The sequence below is a fragment of the Phocoena sinus genome, chromosome 15 (genome assembly GCF_008692025.1).
Source record: "Phocoena sinus isolate mPhoSin1 chromosome 15, mPhoSin1.pri, whole genome shotgun sequence".
Lineage (NCBI taxonomy): Eukaryota > Metazoa > Chordata > Mammalia > Artiodactyla > Phocoenidae > Phocoena > Phocoena sinus.
This window is the reverse complement of record NC_045777.1, coordinates 76,088,939-76,115,149: the sequence shown is the minus strand read 5'-3', so window position 1 is coordinate 76,115,149 and position 26,211 is coordinate 76,088,939. Positions and strand designations below refer to the sequence as shown.

At 43.1% G+C, this 26,211-nt stretch overlaps 1 protein-coding gene across 1 annotated transcript in view; it reads left to right on the top strand.

Annotated features, from left to right (window-relative positions):
* The window catches only part of AUTS2 (activator of transcription and developmental regulator AUTS2), a 1,126,353-nt gene that overhangs the window by 182,737 nt on the left and 917,405 nt on the right, over window positions 1–26,211 (top strand). The gene's annotated exons all lie outside the window — the stretch shown is intronic.

The window sequence follows — 26,211 nt, the reverse complement described above, 5'->3', positions numbered from 1 at the left end:
GGAGGGTGGGGAAGGTGTAGGTGGTGGCAGCTGGCAGGTGTCCCTGGGTGGTGAAGAACAGTGAGTTAGGCTCGGGGCTATTCCTTAATATGAAGTTAGAGGGGAAGGTGATTTAAGACTAATAATATCTCCATCTCCTTGGGAGATAAAAAAATCATCTCCATCTGATGATTTCTAGGAAACATCAGATATAAAATGATCATAGAAGGAAGCTGTGAAAGGGATAATTATTATTGTCAGTCATTTACTGATTATCTACTATGAGACAAGCACTTTTTGTTACCATCTTTAAACTTCGCAGTAGACACCGCTATAAGGGCATTTCTGTCCCTATAATACCTCCCACCACCAAGTAATTTCTGTTGATAGAGGCACTACAGATTATCCCTGCTTCCCCAAACCTTTCCTCTCAGATTCTCTGTGATTCTACAAGGCCAAGTACCTGGAGGATCTGAACTGCTTCGGGCCACTGTTTGTTGATGCAAGTGTGGGCTGCTGGTCACCAGCACTGGAATCACCTGGGGAGCTTGCTGTACCTCCTAGGCTTCATCAGCACACCCTAGCCAGGAATATTCTGGTTCAGTCGGTTAGGGGTGAGAGGGTTTGAGGTCTAGGAATTTGGATTTTGAACAGCCACCCAACGGATTCTTATTTACAATAAATCTTGAGAATCACTGCCTTAGGGCTCTCTCTCCCAGGAGCAGGCTATTCCAAAGGATTTGTTATGTTGAAATTTGCTCTGTGGAACATGGGCCTATTTTTCATTCCCCTGCCCCTTGGTATCAATGTCTTGGGTGAAAATGCCTGCTTTGGTGGATTCCTTTTCTTCTGGATGTAGGGAAGGCTGGGCTTCTTTGCATCTTTACCCACCCTCAGGGGTCACAGAGAGAGAGGAGGGAGGCCTGCTGGGGAAGAGGTGGCCTGTCTCCAGCACTAAACTTGTCACCATCTAGGGCCTATGGTAGTTTCTGTTTCCACTGGAAATTCATTGAACATTCTAGCACTATTTATGTTTTTGGTGTAATATGTAAAAACAGCAATTCAGGGGACTTCCCCGGTGGTTCAGTGGTAAAGAATCCACCTTCCAATGCAGGGGACGCCGGTTCGATCCCTGGTCAGGGTACTAAGATGCCACATGCCGTGGGGCAACCAAGCCCTTGCGCTAAAACTACCGAGCCTGTGCGCCTCAACTAGAGAAACCATGCGCCCTGGAGCCCGCACGCCACAACTGCAGAACCCACGTACTCTGGAGCCTGTGCGTCACAACTAGAGAGAGAAAACCTACACGCCACAACTAGAGAGAAGCCCGCACGCTGCAATGAAAGATCCCGCATGCTGCAACGAAGATCTCAGGTGCTGCAACTAAGACCTGATGCAGCCAAAAGAAAAACCCCATGGCAATTCAATGCAATTGAGCAAAGATTTATTGAGTAGCTGCAGAGGCTAAAATGTCATGCCAAGGGGGACGGCATATATAAGTAAAAGTTTCCAGCCTTCATCCAAGGGGCTGTGTTCTAATGCTGTCCTCAGTCCTGACTCACAACTGTGGCGGTCTGAGCCTGTCCTGTGATAGGGGCTTCTACAGAGAGAAGTCAAAACAAAGCACTCTGGGAATGTCGGGGTGGGAACAGTTCATCCCAGTTAGGCAAAAGACTTCTTTGGGGAAGTGGTCCAGGGAAGTGACTTTCAAACCTTGCCTGTGTTTTAGAATAACCAGGGAGAATTTTTTAAAAATCTTAATATCGACGCCATACCCCACAGCAATCAAATCAGTATTTTTGGAATTTGATCACAGGCATCAGTATTTTTTAAGGCTCCCTACGTGATTTTCCTGTGCAGCCAAGGCTGAGAGCCCCTGATATAGAAAGAAGGGCAAATAGGCTGTCATTGGGATGAGGGATAGGTAGAGACGGAAAAGGTATTCCAAGCATGAACAGAGGCCTAGAGGCAGCAAAGTGAAAGCTCTAGCTGGGGAATGCTGCTCAGTGGGGTGTGATTGGAGCACAAGACTCCTGGAGTGAGTGGGGAGGGAAATTATGCTAATTAGGTAGGGTTGGATTAAAGTGTTCTGCCGAGGAATTGGGAGACATCATGTCTTTGCACTGTGCTTGGAACTCCCACTCACCTCCTGTTAACATGGAGGATGAGGCCCCGGGAACTTGTTGCTGCCCCAGGTACCAGTTGGTCAGGGCAAGTAACATGAGGCATGCTCAGTTAGTTCCCTTTGCAAGGCTTTTTGCCTTAGACCATACATCTCAAGCTCGTGCCAGGCTTAGCACTTTCTCTTGGCGTCTGTTGTTTGCCATTTTTTTTTTATAAAAGCAAACTGAAGGTAACTTGGGGTCAGTGTGGTAGGAAGGTATTGATGTTAGGCAAGAACATGGCAATAGTTTTCGTCTTTTTGCTGGGCTCCTGTGATCATGTTGTGGGAGAGTTGCTGGGCATACTGGGGGCAGATGTTTGCAAGTAAAAGCGTGTATGTTTCTGTGTTCTTGCAGCTGCATTCATTTTGTGCCCGATTCCACTGAGGCCTGGTACTTTATCTGCTTATTGCTGTTTCTGGGAAGTTAATTTGCAGGTGCTATAAATATGCATGGTTCATATACTTCATTTATTTTTTCTCCCTCGAAGCCTCTCCTCTTTATTAGGCACTTTGCATTTGTCTGTTTGGTGCCTGTATTTGTTATGCCACTATTTTGATAGTAACATTACAGGTAAAGCCACTCAATTACGTAGGACTCTTTCTGTGCTTTGGGCAGGTGCATCTGTGCAGCCCAAGGGGAGGTCCATGTTTCAAGGTTTTGTTTCTTGTTACAGGTAGAAAAACCAGGAGAGTTCAAGAGAGAGCTCATTTTCTTTCATTATTAGCGAGGAGACTATGCATTCACAAACAAAAACCTTAAAATAGTTCATAAAATAGTGCCACTCGTGTACCCAACCTTCCATTCATCTGTTGACTCTCCCTGCCATCCACCTATCCATTTAGAGAAGGTAGTACAATATAGTAGTTAAGAGTAACAGACTCTGGAGCCAGTCTGCTTGAGTTGAGATGGTGGCTCGTCCTTTTTCTGTCATCTTTAAAATGGATATAGTAACAATCTCATAGAGTTGTGATGATTAAGGGATTAATGTACATAAAGTGCTTAGAAAGTGCCTGGGCGTAGGGAAGTTCTAAGTTTGCTGCTGCTGTTATTATTATGGTTGCTGTTATTAATCATGGCAAATAAAACGTATTGGCAGATGAATTTGGTCCATTGGCTTCCAGTTTTGTGATCTTAGAATTTATACAGAGGAAAACAGTTTGGAAAGGGAGTTTGGGCTGGATCATGGAGGGCCTTGATTCCAGATTTTAAGATCTGTAAACAGTGAGAAGGCCTTCCGGTTTTGGTCTTGGTAAGAGACGTCCATCAGAAAGTTATTCTTGCACCTTTGCACAAAATAAATCACCTTTGCACAAAACAAACCTTTGCACAAATAAGAACAATTAGGGGGCTATTTTAATGGTCCAAGGTACAATAAAACGAATGAGAGTAGTGACAACAGAAATTGAGATTTGGCAGTGGGACACGAAAGGTTCTTTCTATGGTTAGATTCTCTTGTACTTGGCTTGAGAAGGGAAGATGGGAAATTAATTTGGAACCAAAAATTTTGGTGAATTGATGCACTCCATCTCCACCCTTGGTGAGATGGGAAATTGTTATGTACGTATCATTACTGGTTATTGGAGGCAGAGGGGCTATTGTCATTCTGTTCTGTGCTTTTACATGGCTCATTATCAATAGGACATGATTAGCTCTTGAAGGGTGCCTGCCTGTTCTCCCCTCCACCTAATTATTGTGTGGAGCTTGGGTTCATGCACAGTTACCTTGATTACACAATAAGTTTATGGAGCTGTAAATGTTCGAACACTACTTGGAGAAGGCCCTTCAGACTTTAACATTCAGGGCTGCTGTGGGTGGGCTGAGAACGGCCGTGATGGATATGTTTTCCAGATTCCATGGTGTGACGCCTTAGGTTATCTATCCCTGCTCAAGTCTTCTCTTCTTCCACAATCGACAGACAATGCAGTGAAAAGATGTAACCTAACTGAAGATAGATGGAGTGGACCAGAAGTTGAAAATAGGGAAGAGACTGCACAGTCCTGCAGTCTGTCCCAGAATCAGACATTTTTGTGGCGTGATCTGGAAGAAGAAAAACATTTATGGCCAAACCTCACTAAATTGAACAATTGTGGGGATGGTGCAGACAGATTTGTGGGGTAGTTGGAAAGAAATGCAGTTCTATTATTTTTAGTTATAGACTGGTAACTTGAGCAAGGGCAATGAGGTATTGCCTAGCAGTACTTTTTTTGTTGGGGGGATTGGCCTTCATGTATAATTCGGAATATCAGTCATTAATATTAAATATCCTTGATTATTTTCCTCTCTTTGATGGTGTGATCATGTCTGTATGATCTCATTTATGCTCTCATTTGCCCTGATAGCAGACTCTTTATGTTTGCAGTAAAACTTCCTTCAGCCTAACTTGAGTCTAGATTTCCCTAGAAGCTTTTAATTAACTACGGTACGTCTGAATGTGGAGGGTTTTTATTGAGAGGATGCAGTGGAATCACATGTGGAAAGTGCTTAGCGAACAGATACGAGTTCGTTTACTCCCTCTTTCCACTTTGAATGAGGGAGTGGCTAAGTGGCTAAGTTTCAAGTTTTGGGATACTGCTTTCTTACCTCCATCCCTAGAGAGTAACCTTGGAGGGGAGATGTTCTGGGACCTAGGGATGGTCGTGAGTGGGAGGTGGGGAAGAGTATTACCCAGAGCCCCAGGTGTCCCTGCCATCTTGTCTAGAACTCAGTGGTTCTCAAACTGCCATGTGCCTGAGAATCATCCTTCTCCTGTCTCCCCAAGGGATGGGGTCAGACTTCACAGATCTTGAGGTGTTGCTCTCTTGCAGAGATTAGGTATACAAATCCTGAATCCAAACCTGGATTGCTGTGCTCCCCCAGTGCCCACTCAGCAGTCCTGGGCTGGTAGGAAGGCAGATGTTTCCTCAGCAGAGATGTGAAGCTCTAGCCTTCTTTTTTTGTCCTTTTAAATTCACACTGAAGAGAGTATTAGATATGCAGCAAAGCAGGAAGGAAAACTGACCTTGCCTGTCTCCAGAGTCTCAGAGAGATAAAGGAAGTGCCTGACTTGGAGGCAGCTGGAGATCTGTGGTGTTCCAGAAGACCTCAGCTCTCAAATGGGCTCTTGGCAGCCTCACTGATAATCACAGTGTGATCGCTACTGGGCTTCCTTATTTAAGATGCTCTTAAATTTTCTTTTCTAACAGTATAAGGTTATGTCTTCACCAGCTCCTCAAATTTAAAAAAAAGAAACAGAGGGAGGCAAAACAAATCCCAGAACATTTTTTTTCCTCTTTCTAAAGGTTGCAAACATAAATCATATTTAGAACAATGAATGGAACTTATTTTTGATCTTCAGAAAGCTGGGCCTCTGGCATCTTGAAAAGTCTCTTTATTTTAGAAAGGAAGGAGACTGGTAAAGCGGAAGGGCTATATGCTCCCGGGATCAGGAGACTCGGCTTTGCCACCAGCAGCCTGGGGCTACTTGGCCAGAACCGGTCTCCACTTTGAGCCATTTTCCCTCTCTATAAAATGTGGGGGCCATCAAGCTTTTTCAGTGAGAATGCTTTACGATTCTAGTGATGGGCTCAATGCCTGCATCATAGACAGTTTGTAGATTTTGTCGCCCTATTTCGAATTTGTGAAGTATAGTGTCTGCCATGTATCTTTGTTGCACTCGGGGTGTTTCTTCACTAGTGTTTCATAAAACTGTGGTGAGTTAGTGCTGGGGGGACCTTATGAGAACAGGTGGTTCACCCTGTGTTCATTTTACACACGAGACACATGGATACCCCAACTTGCTTTCCCCAAGGTTGGGGCATCATTTGGGGTCTTTTCAGCTTTCTCTTTGGTATGTTTTAACACATTGTGTTGCCCTCTCACCAAGGTGTTTTCTTTCAATTCCATATTCCTTCCATTTTCCCTGGGACACTGGAGTATTCAGTTGCAGTTTTGGGCAAAAGTACTCCTGTGGTCTCCAGTGTTTTAAAAATTATAAACTCCTTGTAAGAAGAATTTGATCGTATTTGAAGAATTTGGTCATATCATACTAATATATTTACACACTTTACAGATGTATTAGGTTATAAAATATATATGTTAGAAATTACGTAAGAATGGTATGAGAAATAATTATAAATAGAAGCTCTGATTTTTTCCCAGTGCCCCAGTTTATACCTTCCATGGAATGTGAACTTGCTTTGAGGGCCGCCACTGATCCCACACCATGGTGGGCTTAGAGTTTAGACTGCCAGCTATGCAATTTCCTGTGGCACTTGTCAAAAGTACTAATTCTGGTACCTCAACCCAGACCACTGAATGAGAACATCTCCTGGTAGGACCTGGGAGTCTGCATTTTCAGCCAGGTCTCCTGGTGCCCCTGAGCCAGTTTTGGCAACCGCTGTTAGAGACAAGCAGAAGAGATATCACTTGTAGCACCTATACACTGCATAATCGTGCATGGAACTTCTCAAAACCCCCTCAGGATTTTCTAGGTGCTTTTTTGGTTTGTAACTCCAAATATTTGCTATTGTACCTCAGTCTTTTTCTCATTAGAAATCTAAATATTATTGAAAACCTAAAGATAATGAAAAATTAGACAATCAACCTTTAACAAAGTAGATTTAAGGGTTGTTTTTAATAACTTATGTGTCCATAACTATATGTTTGAAAGGACATTTCAGTATCCTGGTTATTGAGCATGTACTCTCAAACATTCAAATAAAATCAGTGTCAGATAAACATGTAACAGGAAATTTGTTTCTAACTATACACACCAGGTCAGGGTTATCTGTTCCTGTATCAGCTTTGGGAAAGCTCCCACACAAAGTTCTAAGTAGCAAGAGTGCAGGCCATTTGAGAAAATGTGATAATTAAGATTCAGCAACTAGACTAAGGCTGAATGAATAGAAATCAGAGCAGCAGCTGAGCTGGTGGGAGTGAGTAAGCTGTAATTATATCTGGGGTCACCAGATATATCCCTGGTGTAGAATTCCAAAGCAGCCCCTCCTTTTGCTGTCTTCTCCTACCCTGAGATTTGGCCAGTTATCCCTGACCAGATTTGGTCAGGCATGCCGCTGGGGTGAGATTGTGACGCTGCTTTTGCCCACATACTGTGATTTGGTATTTTAAAAAATGTTCACTTCCCAGCCTCAGTTCAGTCTTTTAGTCTCTCTTGCAGTAAGTGTGCCAAAGGTCAGGAATTCTGTCAGTTTGATTGAGCTCTGCTCCCCTGATAGCAGCTAGCGCAGGCCTTGGGACATAGAGCCTCCCGACATGAACTGATGCAAGTATCAGTGATTCAGAAGGTCCCACATGGTGGAGTCTCTGCCCACTTATTCAGCCACAAACAGGTCTTGTAGCTCTCCTGGCTCCTCCCTGCGCTTTTCCTGGAAAGGGCTCTGTTGTTTCTGAGCCTTCCTATTTGTTTCTACTCTCTCTCTCTGAAGTACTTCCAACCCCCTCACCTTTTTGCTTGGCCAATTCCTACTTACCTTTTAGATAAATAGTTACAATTGACACTTCTTTTGGTCTTCCTAAAGTAGGATAGGTATCCCTGCTGTGTGCTTCCATGTTCCCCTCACTTCCCCTAGAATAACTTTAATCATAGTTTTTGGTTCTTACTTACTAATTGTTATCCCCTAGACTAGAGTCTGCTCCACCAGGACAAGAATTCTAGTCTTCTTGCTCATCATTGTTTCCTCATTGCAAAGTGTAAGGTATGTGACATGGTAGATTATCAATCAACATTTCTTGATTGAATAAAGTAAGTACATAATAAAACAATATATGTCAGTTAATGGGGTTATTGGTAAGGATATACTTGTCAATTTCAATAGTGGTAATTAACACTGCTGGTTTTTTTTTTTTTTTTTTTTTTTTTTTTGCGTTATGCGGGCCTCTCACTGTTGTGGCCTCTCCCGTTGCGGAGCACAGGCTCCGGACACGCAGGCTTAGCTGCCATGGCTCACGGGCCCAGCCGCTCCGCGGCATGTGGGATCTTCCCGGATCGGGATACGAACCCGTGTCCCCTGCATCGGCAGGCGGACTCTCAACCACTGCGCCACCAGGGAAGCCCCACTGCTGGGTTTTATGAGAAAGAAAGATTAAAAGTAAATAGAAGGGGGCTTCCCTGGTGGCGCAGTGGTTGAGAGTCTGCCTGCGGATGCAGGGGACACGGGGTTCGTGCCCCAGTCTGGGAAGATCCCACATGCCGCGGAGCGGCTGGGCCCACGAGCCATGGCCGCTGAGCCTGTGCGTCCGGAGCCTGTGCTCCGCAACGGGAGAGGCCACAACAGTGAGAGGCCCGCGTACCGGAAAAAAAAAAAAAAAGTAAATAGAAGGGAAATGGAACTTTAGGACCAAAAGGTTTTATGTGCCTGTTGATGCCTACTGCTGGGCAAAACTTTCTGCAAATAAAGCAAAGTCCCTTGGTGGACTTAATTTACATACTATAAAATATAAAAAAATTAAAGACATTACTATGCACTATGGTGTTTACTATACTATGTACAATCTGTAAAAAAAAAACTTAGGTGTCAGTACCAACATGCATTCATTCATTTATTCATTCAGTCAGCAGGTTTATTCTTCGTATATGTGCCAGACACTATTCTAGATGCTTAGGACCCAGTGGTGAACAAAACGTACAATATCTGTCCCAAAGGAACATACATTCTAACGGTGGAGACAGTCATTAAAGAAAGTAAATAAATAATCTAGAATATTAGAAGCTGATGAGTGCCATGGAGAAAAAGGAAGGAGGAAAGAGACACAGGAAGTGCTACCGTGTGTTTTGGGGGTGGTGGTGGATGCAATTTTAGATTCAATGGCCAAGACAAGAGTCACTGAGAAGATGGCTCTTGAGTAATGATCTGAAATGGGGTGAGGAAGTGAGCTGGGCAGGTATCTGCGAGAGAAGAGAGGTGCGGAGGCCGGGAGGTGAGATGGTACGCTTGGCTCTTTGGAATGTGCTCACCGTCCTTCATGTTTATTACATTAACCAGACCAGCATGTTGGGATCAAAGTGAACTGTTTATCAGAATCTGTATATGTTTCCTGTCTTTGGACAGCTGCCCTAGCTAATCCTTAGCCTGAATATGTACTTTAAGGGTAGTGGATTTATTTCTTTTTACAAAGTTTGTTTGATAGAAAAGGCCCTACAGAAACCTTTATTTTTCCTTTTGTGGGTCAGAATTCCTGCTTTATTATCTGTGCTTACCCTCTAAGCTCTAGTCTGTGGTGGAACCACTTCTCTGAGAGCTTGTATTCCTTGAGGGCAGGGTACATTTCTTGTTTAACCAGTTTACACAAGTCTTATCACGGTGTCCCCTGCATGGGGACCTGATAAGTTATTTTGGCTGATAATGGAAGGGCTTTTCTGTCTACTTCTGTCCCCCCTTGATGGCTCCCTTATCTGTTCTCCTGTAGCACTGTGAACTCATTTCATTACTTAATGAAATTTTATCTTATGTTACTGCTTATTTTGTGCAGCTGTCTTATCTGTCCAGCTAGAGAGGAACTTGCATTTTCTTGCTCAACCTTGGAGTGCTGGCTCATAGTGGGTATGCTATGTATATACATCACTCGTTGCTGTTGGTCAAAGTGCTTGTCGCTTTTGGATGAGTGAACCAGTATCTCACTTTTGCAGTGTTTTATTTATTTATTTTTGGTTTACAGTCTATATCTTGAGTTCAGTTCTACTTAGGACTTGGCCTGGTTACACTGCTGGAGAGCCCAGGGGAATAGTATAGTTATTAAGGGAGAAATCCTTTGTGAATTCTTAAATCTTCCAATGGAAGGAGTTTTGGTTTATAGTGGTTTTCTGCAGATTGACAGTTCTTCTGAGAACCTCTGTTGACTGTTCATGACAGACATGTTGTAAATTAATTGTTCTTTTAAATTTCATTGACATTTTCTTTCTCACTTGGTGGTCATTTCCTCAAAAATATTTGCTCACTCCAAGGCAATTACTGTAATGCCTAATAAAAGAGAATTAAAAAGCCAGGTTGAGGGCTTCCCTGGTGGCGCAGTGGTTGAGAGTCCGCCTGCCGATGCAGGGGACACGGGTTCGTGCCCTGGTCTGGGAAGATCCCACATGCCGCGGAGCGGCTGGGCCCGTGAGCCATGGCCGCTGAGCCTGCGCATCCGGAGCCTGTGCTCTGCAATGGGAGAGGCCACAGCGGTGAAAGGCCCGCGTACCACAAAAAAAAAAAAAAAAAAAAAAAAAAAAGCCAGGTTGAGCTGTGGGTGCTGGTCTGGGCAGTTTCTAGCTCCTCCCACAATGATGGGCAATAATCAGATCCGTGTCTCAGCAGAATTATAAATGACTGCATTTTATGGCTCTCCTTAGGAACTGTTTTGCTTGGAATACTGTAGTTGAAACTGCTGATGTACTATGCACTGTTTTCTATCGGCAGTCTACCGTGACTGGCACCAACTGGAGATAACTCTTGAATAAATACTGCCACTTTGAGGAGGTCGTCCAGGAGCCCCTGATGTCCACGAGTGTATCACCACTCACTGGATGTGCTTCCTTATATAGTGACTTTTTGGATTGCTTTTCTGGAAACCTCTGTGTCCTGATCCTCATCTGTTTCCTCTGCCCACACATGAAAGTCCGTATAGTTGTTGATAATTATGGAAAATACAACCTGAAGACATGCAGTCAAAAAATAAATCCCTGTCTGCCCGTGCCAGTCAGTACCACCTGTAAGCTAGTTAAACTCAGCATCTCACAGGTCTTCCTAGGGAGGAACACAATGTCACACACTCGTTTCTTTGGGGCTATTGACATTTTTCAGAGCTCTTTACATTTCATTTTCCAGTGACACCATATTAAACAGGGAAATAGGAGGGAAGGAGATGGGAGTTTTGCTGATGGATGGACCTGGCAATCATACTGCATACACACGGGGACACACACACACAAAGACCCCTGGGACACACACACACAGACCCCTGTAGTTTACTCCAGGTGGAGTTTCGCAGCAGTGTTGCAGGTGTCTTCTGTGGGGAGTTAAAGCTTTCAGTCCTCATCGTATGAAACTTCCCATACCTTTGATGTTGCCTTAGAGCTCATTTTTGATTTCTGCAGCATGTCAGAGAATTACCTGACTTGGTTCCTGGTGTGGCTCTGAAATGCTGAGTTTAAGGTGGATTTGAAGTGTCACTTTGGTCCTTACTTTGCAAAAGTCATTGAAGAGTTGCCATGATAATTAATCCTGTAATGCCTTTAATGAAGATTTAAATCATCATTCTGCCAACCTATTAGTTTTATTCCTTGTTGAGAGCCGAAATATAGGATCGTGGGCTCACAGTTACATGGATGGTGACAGACCTGGGTTGTTGTTGAGAATTGCACATTTTGTCATCACATGTGTCATGTCTTGAGTTGTAGCATCTTTGGGTTCCATCAGCTTCACCTGGGAACTTGTTTGAAATGCAGGTTTTCAAGGCCCCATCTTGATTTCCTGGGGGCGGGAGTGGGTGGGAGGAAGCCAGCAATCTGTGTCTTAATAAGCCCTCCCAAGATTCTGATGCACAGTCAAGTTTAAGAATCACTGAACCAGGGGGGAGTTGCTTTCCTTTTAGTCTCTTGAGCTTACAGCAGTTGATATTTTAGCTTTTATATGAGGGAGGACAGTTATGTCTTCCTTTAAACTCTTCCTTGGTGCAGCTGATTGTCAGATGCAGAATGCTGACGTGAGGATTGATTGTGAATATGACCCACTGTGGCAGTGTTTACAGCCTCAGCCCAGTGCTCTGTGGACTTAATTAAGTAGCACCCTTCGTAATAGGTAGATAAATCTACAAGGATGTTGTGAGGTTACATGGCAAGGCTTTCAACACACACCAACTTTATGTTTGTGGCAAGTGCTTTGTCCAGTGTTGGCATTTTTGAAATCATCCTTTATCTCTGTCCCCGGCCCAGAAATTTCCTTGTGAGAACTATATTTACTTTAGACAGACTGTTATGGATAGTCAGAAGGAGGGGACAAACAATACAGAAAAGCGGACTTTCTTTGTATTTCTTGCTGAGAAGAAAAAAATTCCAGTGAGGAGTTAAAGAGGCTTCATATCTTGAGTGAGGCAAATGATCGCAGTAGGAAGGTAGAGGAATATAGTGCAACTGTAAGAAAATACCCGACTACATGCAGACAAGAAAATATGTGGGGGAAAAGAATATGAAAAAGAAACAATGCAAATTCTTCTGCGTGATTTTTGCAAATCTTTGTAAAGGTGGAACCAAGCAACCTAGGGAATCAGGTAGGTAATCATCCTAAAAATTACAGTAGCGATGAACTCTTTCCTTCTGATACAGGTACAGGAATCAGAGCCAACTTTTATTTCCCTTAGGAAATGTAGATGTGATGCCCCCAGTGAGCACTAAGTTAATATTGGATGATAGTATTCCAGCAACTGGGACAAAGATAGTTTTCTTTTTCCTGACTGATTCTAACCAAGGTCTTTCATTAGCTTCAAAACCACAGAAGAAAGACAAGAGTATGGGGATAAAATTCAGAAAATTTGCTTTTTCTTAGGATATTCATCTAAAGGTTTAATAGAAGATGATGTTGGAATGGAATATAGTAATAGCTTATATTTGTTGCTTCCATGTATGAGGCATTGTTCTAAGGGTTTTACAAGTATTGAACCATTACTCCTTACACAGTGTTATGAGCTAGGTTCTATTATCTTCATTTTATAAGTTGAGGAAACTGAGGCACAGATAGAAGTTAGTTCACCCAAGGTCACACAGCTAGTAAATGGGATTTAAGCCCTAGCAGATTCATTCCAGAGCCCTTGCCTTGTACTTTCATACTCAATCTGTGGGCTCCTTCTTCCTTATGGTTTCAAGTAAAGAATTGTCATGGATTAGCTTTTTACTACAGTTAAAAGTGCTTGTTTGTCAGACCCTTCATCATATTTGGTCCTAGGAGAAGAAGTCTTTGACTTTATTTCGGGAGTTTTTTGTGTTTTTGTTTTTGTTTTGCATTTAATGTCTGATCAGGAAATATTTGTTGTGTAATATTATTACACCACTGAGTGTAGATTTTAGGTGGAAACTTAAAATATTTATAGCAAGTGGTGACCAGCTTGCTCGTATGATGTTTAGTTTACTGGACCTCATGTTGCCTCCCTGAAGCTTAAATGATATAGTAGCTACACAGGGGTATCATGGAAACAAAATGTTGTAAGTGTAATGAGCTCAGATAAGATGAGCAGTGTCTAATGTGTTTTTTTAAAGTTGTTGTTTTCCTCCTTTTAACAAAGATGACACTAAGTTGGAAACATCTGGATTATGTCACTATGGGTATTTAATTATTTTTTATTATAAATCACCAAGATCAAGATTTAAAATGCTGATTTCTAGTTGTATTAGTTATGTATGACTATGTATAAAATCACCTCAAAATTGATCTACTTAAAAGAGCAAACATTTACTATCTCATAGTTTCTGTGGGTCAGGTATTCCTGAGTGGTTCTTGCTTAGGTACTTTCATGAGATTGCAGTAGATGTTGGTTGGGACTGGTATCACCTAAATGACTGGAGCTGGAGAACCCACTTTTAAGATGGGCACACTCACATGGCTTTTGGCAGGAGGCCTCAGTTTCTTACCTCGTGGACTTCTCCACAGTGACCTCTTGACGTGACTGCTGGTTTTCCCAGAGTGAATGATTCAAGACAGAGACAAATGACCTAATCATGCAATTCATAACTGTCACTTCTGCCACATTCCGTTAGTCGGAAGGGAGTCACTGAATACAGCCTGCATTCAAGGGAATTAAGCTACCTTGTGAAGGGAGGAGTATTCAAGAATTTGTGGACATATTTTAATCATCACACTAGGCATGACTCCATACCTACTAAATCAGACTCTCTGGGTATGGTAATTTGCATTTTTAACAGACTCCCCCAAACGATTTCTATGCACACTTAAAGAACAGCTAGGTAGGTGTTCAGGTGATATTTGTTGGGTGATTCAGTCTAGAAGTAAATGGATAGTATAATGTCACTATTCTGGTTTATTTAAGAAGGCAGATATATTTTTCATGTTAGTGTTCTAAATTTAGTGTTCTAAATAGTTAAGGTGTATGCTTAGGCACTAAGTCTGGTACTTAACTAGGTAATATAGTGAATGACGTATTTCCTTAGATTTTACTTAATCTGAAAAGGCCTTTAGCTTTCATTCTGTCACTCAGATGAGCCCTCCTCTAATTTAGCCTGTGGTGTCTGAGCAGCTACCCTCAGTATATACACATAGCCAGAGTAGGAACTTCAGCTCACACTTATAAAGAAATTAAGTATATGGCTAGGTAGAGCAAGGCAAAAGGGTATCCTGGGGTTTTTGTTTCAGGATCTAGGGAGCTGGGCAAAATGTCTGATGATCCTTATTGGCTCACTGGCTTCTGCAGCTGCATGCTTTCTGTTAGGAGAGAGAGGAGTACAAAACCAGGGGGTTGCAAAGAACAGTCAGATGGCTTCTGGAGCCCCTCTAACCTGGACTTCACTCCCTCTTAGATGTTAAAGGCTTTCAGTGGACAATCAGGCCCCCTTCTCCATCATAGCCATCATTTTCTTACCTTCTCATCAACGTAAGTCCTCTGAATCCTTGCCTGCAAGGAATGCAGCTAGTTATTTAGGAGTGGAGGATGCACATCATGGAAATACATGACTCCTCTTCAAATCTATACACCAACCACCCATCTTCTTCTCTCCCTGCCCCTAATGAAAGAAGGCAGATAAATACAGATGCTCAGAACCCTAGTCTCACATTTCATCTGAAATTCCTTGATTGGTAGAAGCACACAATTAGGGGATAAAAACCCCAGAGAGGAAATAACACAGCGATGCCTGTAAAGAGAGGCCTTTTCAGCATAAGTGAGCATTGCACCCAGAGTCTGTGATCACACACTGGAACGGCCGTATGATAGAGCTGACATGGCCCACTAGGTACAACAGATTGTTCCGCTTGTAACCAATCAATACTGCAATTAACAAATATTTATTGAACACCTAGGAAGCACCCTGGTTCACATGGCCCTCATCAGCTATTTTTAAGAGTAATGCAGAACCTCCTAACCTGTCTGTCTGCCTTCAGGCTTGCCTCTGCCCCAGTTAAATCAGTTCTGTACATTGAACCCAGAGTGAATTTTCCTAAAATATACAAACTTGACCAGGTCATTGACCTACTTAAAATGCTGTGCTTGATGATCAGCATCCAGATAAGGCCCACACTCCCTATAGCACAACTTAAGAGGTAAAGTCATCTTCTGGCTCCTGCCTGACTCTGCTTCCCCACTGCTGCTTCTCCATGTCCGTTCTAGCCTCCAGACACTGCCCACTCCACGTGCCCCCAACCCGCCTGCCTTTATGGTGCCGTATAAGAGCGGATAAGGTAGAGTGGCCTTAGAGCTCAGCTCAGTAGGCTTTGATTCAAGCCACAGCTCTGTGACTTACAAATTGTGTCATCTTGGACAAACTATACTAGACGTTTCTGAGCCTTCAGATTTGTTCCTCATCTACAGAAATAAATTACTAGCCTCACAAGATTCTTGTGAAGATTAACTATGATAATATTTAAAATTCTTAGTGCAGTACCCGGCCCATAATTAAGACTGAATAAATATTGCAGTTGCTGTTATCGATGATGTACGGAAGGCCCCTGGCACATAGTAGCTGTTTAATAGAGGAGAGGCCTTTTCCTCCCTGAACCTTGGTCTCTTCTCTGATCATAAGAAGCCCTAACTCTGACATTCAGAGTCTGATTTGGGGTGGGAGTGGCATTGGTGAAGATAGAGATACAAGTTTTTAAGAGACAGGAAGTCGGTGGAGGGATTGAAGAGCATAGATTTAAAAAGGATCATGCGTTTCCCCCTGATTTTTCCTCCAGTAGAATATGACTAATAACATCATTCCTTGTGGGGCAGGGAAAGATGGTGGTGAGCTGGGATTCAGAAGAAACTGACAATCTGGCCTTTGGTAAGTCACTGCTTTCTGGCCTTTGTTAGATCATTTGTAAAATGGGTTTGCCATTAGAATTAACTCAGATATTGTGTTTAAAAGCTTTTTGAGGAATAGAAGGCATACTGTGAAATAAGGTGACAATATTACGCTGCCAGTCCTACGATTCACAGCATGTTTAAAATGTTTTTGAAAAGCAACATTTTAATATTTACATACAATTGATGCTGAAGCATGTACCCCCTAGAGATGGTAGCTGCTAGGTGGTTAGTGAGAGTCACACATCCTGGAAGTATCTCTCATGCTTCTCCTCATGGCTTCTGTATCTCTCCTTTGAGAACAGCTCAACTCTGGCAGTGGTTTTCTGGCCACAGTGCTTTTACTCCACACCACTCTATTACTGTCATAAAAGTGAAATCCGAAGGGCCTCATGGGAAGAATACTTACCATGGACTCATGGAGTTGGGAAGAATTGATTGAAACCTAGAACAGATAAAATTGACCTAACACTCAGTTTTCCAGTCTGTGATCTGGGGCTGATAACGGCCATGCTGTTCCATCACTGTGAGGTTTAAGAGGCACATGTGGATAGCTAGTGTGTGTCTGGCATGTAATCGAGACATGACAATCTTTTCTTACTTGGGTGCCTGAAATGGTTCCCCAGTGTCCCCTGAATATCCAGCTCCAAAGTCTTCAGTCAAGGAGGGGCCTCCAAAGACAGGCTCCAGGCTCCCCCTTTCTGATCTTATTTGTACCTTATTATCTCTAAGTCATCCCTACCCCCATCCCCAATAATAATTATCCTCCAGACTGAAAGTCTTTCAGGTGATTTTTCAGTTACTCACGGCCTTTTCCTTCTCCTGTGCCTTTGGCCTCGTTGTGCTGCTATTGGTGATGTTTCCCAAGCCCGTGGGACATGAAGGTCCTGTTCACCTCATAACTTTTCCCAGTACCACCCGTCCCTACCAGGTGGGATCAATCCTTCATTCCCTGTTCTTCCAATGCATGTTGTTTTACTTCTGTTACAGCTCTTATCACAGTCTGCCTTGTAGTCATTTCTGTGTTTCCCCATCTGGATTCAGAGCCCCTGGAGGGCAAAGACTGTTGTTTTATTTTGTGCTGTTTTTTCTCACCCCCACAGTGCCTGATGCAGTAGGGATTTAGTAAATACTGCTTGAATCAATGCATGAATGAAATTGTCTCTCCTAGTCCTGTTTGCAATGCTGTAATGCAGACCAGGTGAATGTAGAATTTTGGCTTAGTGGATTTAGTTTAGCATAGGAAGTGAGTTTTCCAAGAAGCAATACTAGCTTTGAAAACAGAAATTGCCTTTATTCTTGTGGAAAACACATGCCAGCCCTCTCCATAGTAGTCTCAAATTACAGGGGAGCATTGCGTTACTGTAAAAACACAAATAAATAAACCCATGACAATACAGTGTTTGGGAGATAAAACCACATAAAAGCCATCTTTCCCCAACTCTTCGTCATGGTAATTAAGGTATTTCTGGGAGGAAAAATAAAAAGACACCAGCAAAGAACAAGTGATATTATGTTTAAAAACACTTCTTGCAATTGGCAAGGTGAGAGTAGGGGGTTATATTTTCCATTCAGCACAAATGTTCAGATACCTCCCAGCTTCTGCCAGACCTAATGCTATATTGATTGCACTGCCTGATAAATTGGGCACTAGGGTTTCCAAAGATGCCAGGCAGTACCTGGAGGGCAGAAGGTGTCACCCAGAAGGTAGTGCTGTAAAACTTACCTGTCATACTTTACCTGAACATGACATATTCTTCTAAGTGCTGGGTCTCCATTGGCTCAAGCACCCCCTCCGTGAATCCTTTGTTGTGGGCTACAGCTTTACACTGGATTTTGTTTACTGATGACTATTTATTTGACTGTCTGCCTGGCTCTTTTTAACCCTAGGGTTCCGGATCCAGGTTCTTTTGAGAATAGAGTAAGGATTTTGTCAGCCACTGAGGGCTAAAACCAGACTGAACAGAAGTTCTCATCAGCCACTTCTCATCACCTCCATTTCCAGCACCCTGGGCTGAGCTGCCACCATCTTTCACCCATTGCAATATTGCAGTAGCCTCCTAGCTCTCACCTCTGCCTCCCGCAGAGTATTCTTCACCCAGCAGCCAGAGTGGCCCTTTAAAATATACTTTAGATCATATCACTCCTCAGTTCAGAATCCTCCAACTAGTCTCCCATTTTACTGAGAATGTAGTTCAAAGATTATACTTACTGTGGCCTCCAAGATACTGCATGGTCTGGAGCCTGCTATCTCCCACCTCATCTCCCCATGTCACTTTCATTAATCCTCTCCGACCCTTGAGCTTTCGTGCTGTTCTTAAACCAAGCCAAGCCTTACCAGCCTCAGAGCCTTTGCACTATTGTTCTCTTAGCCTGGAACATTCTGTACTCAGATGTACATGTGGTTCGTACCCTTACTTCATTCAGGTCTGCTTGTGTGTCACCTTGTTGGGGAGGTCCAGTCCACCTGTGTCCCCGGTGCTAGAACATTGCCTGGCATATGGCAAGCACGTAGGAAGTCTTTGAACTGTGAATAAGCATTGCCCAGCTATTCTAGCCAACTTGGAGGGAGAGCGTATGGTCTAGGGGACAGTGGCTCTGGAGTCAGATGTCAGATCCACGCTGCTGGATTTGTTATCCTCCTCCATTTGATAGATGTTCCACCTTGGGAAAATTCTTTAACTTCTCTAAGCCTGTGTTTCTCTACTAGATAAATGAGATCGTGCCTACTGCATATGATCATTATGAAGAGTTAAGTCAGATAATGTTTGTAAAGTCCCTGGCATTGTATCTGGTGCACATATTGGATGCTTCCTAATTATTATTTCTCACACATTCTACTTCCTAGTTGTAGACTCATGTTATATGGGATAAGGGGAGTGTCTAAAAATAGTTTGAATGTGGTTTGTAATTTTCAAGTGTTCCTGCTTTATCTTCAGAGTTAGACATGTCTCAGACTCTGGGTGTTAGCTGGCGCAGCTCTGTGGGCATATCAGGGGATTTTGGTCAACAGAAAAAGGGAGAAGTCAGCAGCTGAGCCTAGGGGAGGTTCACAGTCCTGCTTGTAATTCAACAGGGACTGCATTTATGAAAATGGCAATTGAGTCCAGGGCAATTGAGACTTTGGGCTGTGCCAGCAAGTGTGGTATTTCCATTTACATCCTCAGAGTAAGTACAATTTCACCATTATTCCATTGAGGCTCTCCTTGCCAAGAAAAACCCATTGTAAATTTCTGGTTTAAAGATTCTGCAGTTTTAGGGAGTCATACTTTTTGTTGCTTTAACATTTTCTTGGCACCATAAATTTTAAGCCCCACTGGTCTACCTTGTAAATACTATACAAATGTTGTGAAAAGCTGAACCACGTCATTTGTTTTTCTATGTTCCTTATAGGAAATGGTGATGCTTCTGCCCCCACCCGCTGCTTCCCCTCGGTTTCTGCTCAGGCAGTTTGGAGTGAGAAAGTGAGAGTGAGAAAGAAGACAGATTGTCAGCAAAAGATAGGAAGGAGCTTTGCTTTGTGGACAGTGTTGAGCTAGGCAAGAGAGAAAAGTGTGTGGCTGGCAGGGTGTCTGCGTGACGTGGATCCATTGTGTGGATCCCTCCTGCTGGACCAGTGGCCAGCTCCTGGCCAGGCCACCCGGGTGAGGGCCTCTGAAGCAGAGAGCCCTGCACAGTCTGGAGCCTCTCTAGCCCAGTCTAGTGAATAGGACTCCAAAGAATAGGAGCCGTGTTCCCTTTGTCACCTACAGCCCTGCTTTCAAGACTGCACAGTGAATGTGCACTTGGGGGCTCAGTTGGCACTTGGAAAAATCTGCAGGAACGTTGTGTGTGCTCAGTGTGTGCCCAGCAGCGTGGGGGGAGTGGAGCATGCACTCTGGAGATGTCTGGGGCCAGTCCTTGCAGAGGAGGGGCTGCCCTCTTTATGCTGTTGGGTTTGCCGAGAATGTGCTGCCCTTGACAGTGTTGTGGCCAACAGGAAAAGCATTCATGGCATCTTAATGAAAGGCAGCAGTTCCTTTCTTCAAGAATAATAGGTATTCTTTTATGGAGCTAGCCCCTTGTTTAGAGATGGAGACAGAAGCCAATTATTTTTCAGTTAAAACTTATTTTTTTAAATAGTGATACCTCAGTTGCAAATCACCCTGGTTTTGCTGTGAGACATTTACAACTAGTCTTCTGACAAGGTTTTAAGCTGCCATGTTGTAGAATCTTCAAATAGTATGCCAAAATGTGATAAGGCATCAAAGACTTCCATATCCCATCTGTGTAGCTGATTGCCTTCCTCTGTAGCTAGAAAATGGATATGTTTTCTGAAGGGGAATGGGTCTATTTCCCTCACCCAGCATCTTGCACGCAGTCTGACTTACCTCTTTTTATTGAAATTGGCGAGTTTTTTTTTCCTGTGTACTTGATAATATTTACACCCTTAAGAGGGAGTTTGATAGGGGACAGAGTTGTCAGGTTGAAAGGATCAGGTATTTGAAACACCAATCTAAAAGTCATCTTTGGGGTGATAGATTGTCTTATCATAAAGAAACAAGGTCAGGACAAGTAGACTTTAGTGTGTTGGAGGAAATGCTCTGCTGTTTTGCCTCTTTTACAGACTGCTTTCTGATCTCTTTTTTTTTTTTTCTTTTAATGCTTAAATGAGACTTAGGATAATGAAGTATACATTTCAGCTGTGCATATGTTCTACATATAGATGGCGAGAGAGGACAGAGCCATCCCTGACTATTTTTCACCCTATTTACTCTAAGAGGCCCCTGTCAGTAAATGACTTCCTTTTGGAGGCAGTAATTTGTGTTTGGACTTGGGTGACTGTCAATCTGAGTCCAGCCGAGAGAGGTCATGCTGTCTGCTTGCTGCAGTTTTCTAGTGGGAAGACAGGCCAAGCCTTTTGCCTCTGAAATCCAAGTACTACAGGGGAGAGAAATGTTGCCTAGGTTTGGGTATAGAGAGGCATTAGTTTCTGAGTAAGTTTGGCACAAACTTTCTGCTTGGGAGACACAAACTTTCTTCTTGGGAGACAGGTAATGTAGAACCAAAGATTTCTGACATCTGAGAGCTTTATTTTGTTGGTATATCTCTAAAAGGGAGGAAGAAAACATTTTTTTGGTCATCCATGTTTCATGCATGGTGCTGGGTACTTTACCATATATTAATTTATTTAATTTCCATTCATTTCAGTGGAATTCAGTCATTTCATCAACTCCTGGCAATTAACATATCCAATCACATTCTGTCCTCCCCCGACGTGTTAGAAGTATATTAGCAGATTAAGTCAGTTTGGGATTAGTACTTTCCTTTATGTGTTAAACTCATTTATTCTGGCTAAGATTGGAATTTGGGATGGGATGGAACTGAAACTTATGTGGAGTGACATAAGTTGAGTACCTGAAATGAAGGCTAGCTTCATATAAGTGGCTTCTCCATGCTGTTATCCCCATCCTTTTGGTAGATAAAGAAAACAAGGGCCAGAGAGGTTATGAATCAGCTCTGGTCTCCTATCCCATAAGTGATAGAGCCAAGATTCTAGGTTGGGACATCTGACTCCAAATCCACTGCTTCTTTATACTGCAGTTACCTTCCTGCTCAAAGTCTGTCATTCACTCATTCATTCAAGAGGTATTTGGTTGGCATGGACTTTGAAGCCAGACAGCTTTGTGACTGTCTGGTAACTTCCTCGGGTAACTTCCCCTGGACCTTCAGTTCCTTCATCAGTAAAATGATGAGTAATAGAAATAGAACCTATCTAGTAAATGAAGTGCTTAAAATAGGTTGTTGTGAAGTGTTTCTAAATAGTAAATACTCAATAAATATTCGCCATTCCTCTTCTTTTTTCATCACCACCACCACCACCACCACCATCATCATCTTCATCATCGTCATCATCAGAGGCTCACTCACTCTGATCAGTCACTAGGGAGACAAACTAGCATGCAGCTGTGTTACTGAGAGCCACTAGTTCTGATGTATGAAGCAAATATAAAAACACAAAACCAACGACTGTATGGTAAGTTGATAACTAAAATATGAGCGGGTGCTGGGGAAGCTTAGAGGAAGGAACGTTTATGGTTTTAATTGCCAAGCTCTCTAGCAGCTCATCCTTATAGCTTCACCCACCCCTGACCCTTGGTAACATCCCTATCTTACTCATTTCTTGTTGAGTAAGTATTTAGTGTACCAGGTTTTATGGCTACTTTGTGTGAGAGAGGATATGTCTGGCTAAGTGATCATTTGGAGACATAAGACGTGTACTTAACAATTGGAGGACTGTCAAGGACAAAATAGACTCTAGTACTCTGGTGTGCAGTGTTCGGTGTGAGTGCCCCAGGAAGTCAGATGTGAGTGGGTTCTTGTGGGTTGGTGAGTGAGGTGGACTTTTTGGGGAAAGTGGGCCTTGAGTTGGAGCTGAAAGAACTTAGAATAAGAGCTGCGAAAGGGTGGAGAGCCTGATTGGAGGTGGAGTTATGAGACTAAAAACACAGGCTGGCTTGGCTGGAGGGGGATAGTCCTGCCTTGGGATGTGGGTGGTCTCAGAGGCAGTTCCATGCCATTGCTGCAGGAGAACTTGCCTCTGGATCCCAGAAGGATGCACACAGCCTATCTCCACCCTCAGTGAAAACCCGTAATAGCAACTTTGTGTTCATGGTGATGTTTCTGGTCATTTGGCAGGAGATAAAATCCAGAGAGACCCACAGCACGGACACTAGGTCTGAGTGGGTCTGTGAGCACCAACCGAGATGCAGCCTCTTTGTTTGTGAGCTGTTTGCCTGCATTTAAATGCCATTTACATAAGGAACTGTCAAAGTTGAGTTGACCCATGATTATTCCTTGATGTATGTTGAAAAAAGAAAAGAAAAGAAAAGAAAACCCTGGCTAATGAGGAGCTGGGTTCCTTTTCTCCACTGATGACAGCTTCCTTTCTGATCTGATGGTCCGTCAGAAACGAAGGTGGTGTGTGACTGTGGGGTTATGTCCCCGCTGAAGCCGTCTTTCCCTCAGAGTGTAATTGATGGGGAGACCTGTCACTTGTTATGCTGATGCTGTGCAGATTTTTGTGCAGCTGCCAGCCAAGAGAGTTTTAGGACATTATCTGATTGGGTGCAGCTTGTGGCAAAAGCGATAATAAATAGAGAGCTGGTGAGGGTAGATTTTGATTGACCCAAGATTGTATATTATTAAACTGAGTCTGCATGTACATGTCAGTTTATGAAGAACCAGACCCATAATCCAACTTAGGGCTGTGGCAGTTTGGGTTTATTAAATGTGCTTTATATCACTATTAATATTGAGAAGCAGAGAGGAATATCTGTAATCTTTTAATCTATGCAATAATGGTTTGGAGGGAGATTACCAGACACATTGGACTATTGTTTGCCTATAATTGTATTCAGAACTCTTCGAAGCATTGATTTGTTTCTGGCATACTGATTTGGCTCAACGGTCTCATAAAGCTCTTTTATAGTCCTCTTTGCTTTGGATTTTCCAAAAATAATTGGAGAATAATAATAATGTAGCTGGCAATAAAGGAGAGAGTAAGGTTGAAAGATTTCTAGCCAAGTGGATAGCCATAAACATCTTCTGTGCTCATAAACACCTGGGTCTGTGACCTTTGTGATTATAAGATATTTATCACCTCATGGGCTCTCTGCTTGGGGGTTATCACTTCAGTGCCTTGTAAAATTTGATTGTATTTAGTAAGTAGGTTCTGAGTTTTTGCTGAGTAGGGGAAACGTGTCCCTCTCCTTAGTTTTCCTTGGGAACAACCGGTCTGCCAGCAGGAGCAGATCTTCCCGAGGACAGAAGCAGAGAGCTTGGTTCTAAGGAAACGGTACAGTGGGACCCAGCAAGGGCACCTTTTATACTGAATTAAGTGGCTTTTAATGGAAATGGCTTTTGAATGGAAGGGAGTGGGGCACCACATCGAATAAACCCAAGCAGTGATGATGGGTTTTCCTTTTTAAGTAGAAATGAAAATTTTGATCCAAATCAAGGAAACTTTCTTGGCATTGTTGCCACCTTCTCATCCTTTCTTCCCATTTCCAAAACAGGCCTGGGGAGATGAGCCAGAGAAATGCTCTCCAAGTTCAGTTTCACTGACTTTAATAAGAAGGTATGATTAAGTGCTGCAGAGGCCCAGTGAACTGCCTTCCATCTTCAACCGTTCTTTAAATGTTTCTTCAGGAAATTCTAGGCACTCTGTCAACTTGTATCTTCCCCCTTATGCTGTTGCTTAATTGTTCCTAAAGGAAACAACTGGATCCCTGTGAACTGACAGATATGCTGAGTTGCCTACGTAAGCTATTAGTTGCCTGGTTCATGGTGCACACAGTGGGTAGCAGGCATATGGGGGAAGTTTCCAAGAAATCGGCATCTTCAGAGAGTTTTATTATAACTGAACTAGCTTTACTGTAACTAAAGTATGAGCCAGTCTTGAGGTGTATAGGACCCGTATTTTTCAAAGGAGACTGTTCTATCTAAGACTTAGTTTCTTGTCCCACGAGGCTAATTGCTGCTGCATTTCATGGAGTTTATGAGGTGTGCTTTCCTCTGTCCTGCTCCAGTCAGACACTAATGCTTGGAAGTAATATAAGCACAGGATTGATACAGAGCTGCTTCTACAGTGGCACCCCTCAATGGATTGTGCTGTAGGAATGAAGGAGAAACCTTACCACATGGCAGGAGAGAAAGACTTCCAAAGGCAATCAGTCAATCACTAGAGATATTTATCAATCACCTGCTCTGTTCCAGGCTTTGTGAAACACAAAAGAAGTATGAGTTCCAGGCTTCAAAGGCGCATTCTATCCAGTTAGGGAAAGAGAAGTTTAGGGCAGTGTTTCTACAAGTGTAGACCAGCAGCATCATCCTCCTCAGGGAACTCCTTAGAAATTGCAGGTTCACAGTTATCATCCTGTGATCACCACAAGAATGAGAGACCCTGGAGGGTGGAGCCAGCAGTCTGTTCACAAGCCCTTGCAGATGATTCACATTTATGCTAAATGTCTGTGTTAGGTTGAGCACTTCCAGGGGAATAAATTAGTAAGCAAGACGCAAGGGAATTAAGGGTTGCTTGCTTGTAGGGTTCTGCAAAGGAGAGAATAAGGTACTTTCCAGCGGGATGCTAACCTGAACTGTCTATTAGGTGTGAAAGGGGTCAGAGGAGGGAGTGGGCAGTGGATCATCGAGGCAGTATTTCCTGGGTGAGGGAGTGTTGAGCCAGGTTTTGAGGAATAAATAGAGAGGGAAGGAGAGGAGCATAAATGAGTACACGTGTGATGGTGAAGGTTCCGTTCCTTCAAAGAGCTCAGTTAAGTGTAGGGAGAACACGGACTCTCAAACTCGAGCCAAGAAAAATAAATGTAAAGTCAAGTACAGAATTTAGGCAGTTTCGTGAAGAAGAAAAATATGTTCCTCACAAGTTGAATTCTAGTGTGAGTTCATCCCTTTTATCACCTCTGGCAAGGGTGCAGTTAATTGGGGCCAGGGATCTTGCAGCTGGTGAGGCTTAATAAAATGAAGATCTCAAGAAGAAGCTCTTATTTACCTAAGGCCACTGCTTTAAAAGTGGGAGGCCGATGGCTCTCGTGAAAAATACGGGTGACTCTGTGTAAAAGGGATGAGGTGCCTGCATAGGTAAAGCTCCCAGTATTTGTAAGATGTTCTGTGTGTACTGGAGAGAGGGATCTGGAATCTAACATGGGGATGGGGGTGGATCCAGAGGAGTGGTGGGGTGTGAGGAAATATAAATTTAAGTCTAGTAAGTTTTTCCTTTTTTTTTAAAAGGCAGAAAGGAGGCACTGAAAGTTATGGCAAGTAACAAGATGAGAGATAATTTCATGAATCTAATTAGAGGGGAATCAATGACTAGAGGGAAGTAGATGGGTTAGGAGGCTATTGTAATCGCAAAAGTGAGAGATGACCAGCGTTTGAACTAGTGCAGCTCTAGAAAAATGGTGGTGTGAGCAGCAGTAGGAGATCATGGTAGTTGAAAAGGGAAGAGAAGAAGCAAAGGACCAGCCATCAGTGTCTTCCATGGGTAGTTCAGCTGTCATTGGTGGATCTTAACCATCACCCTTTTAAT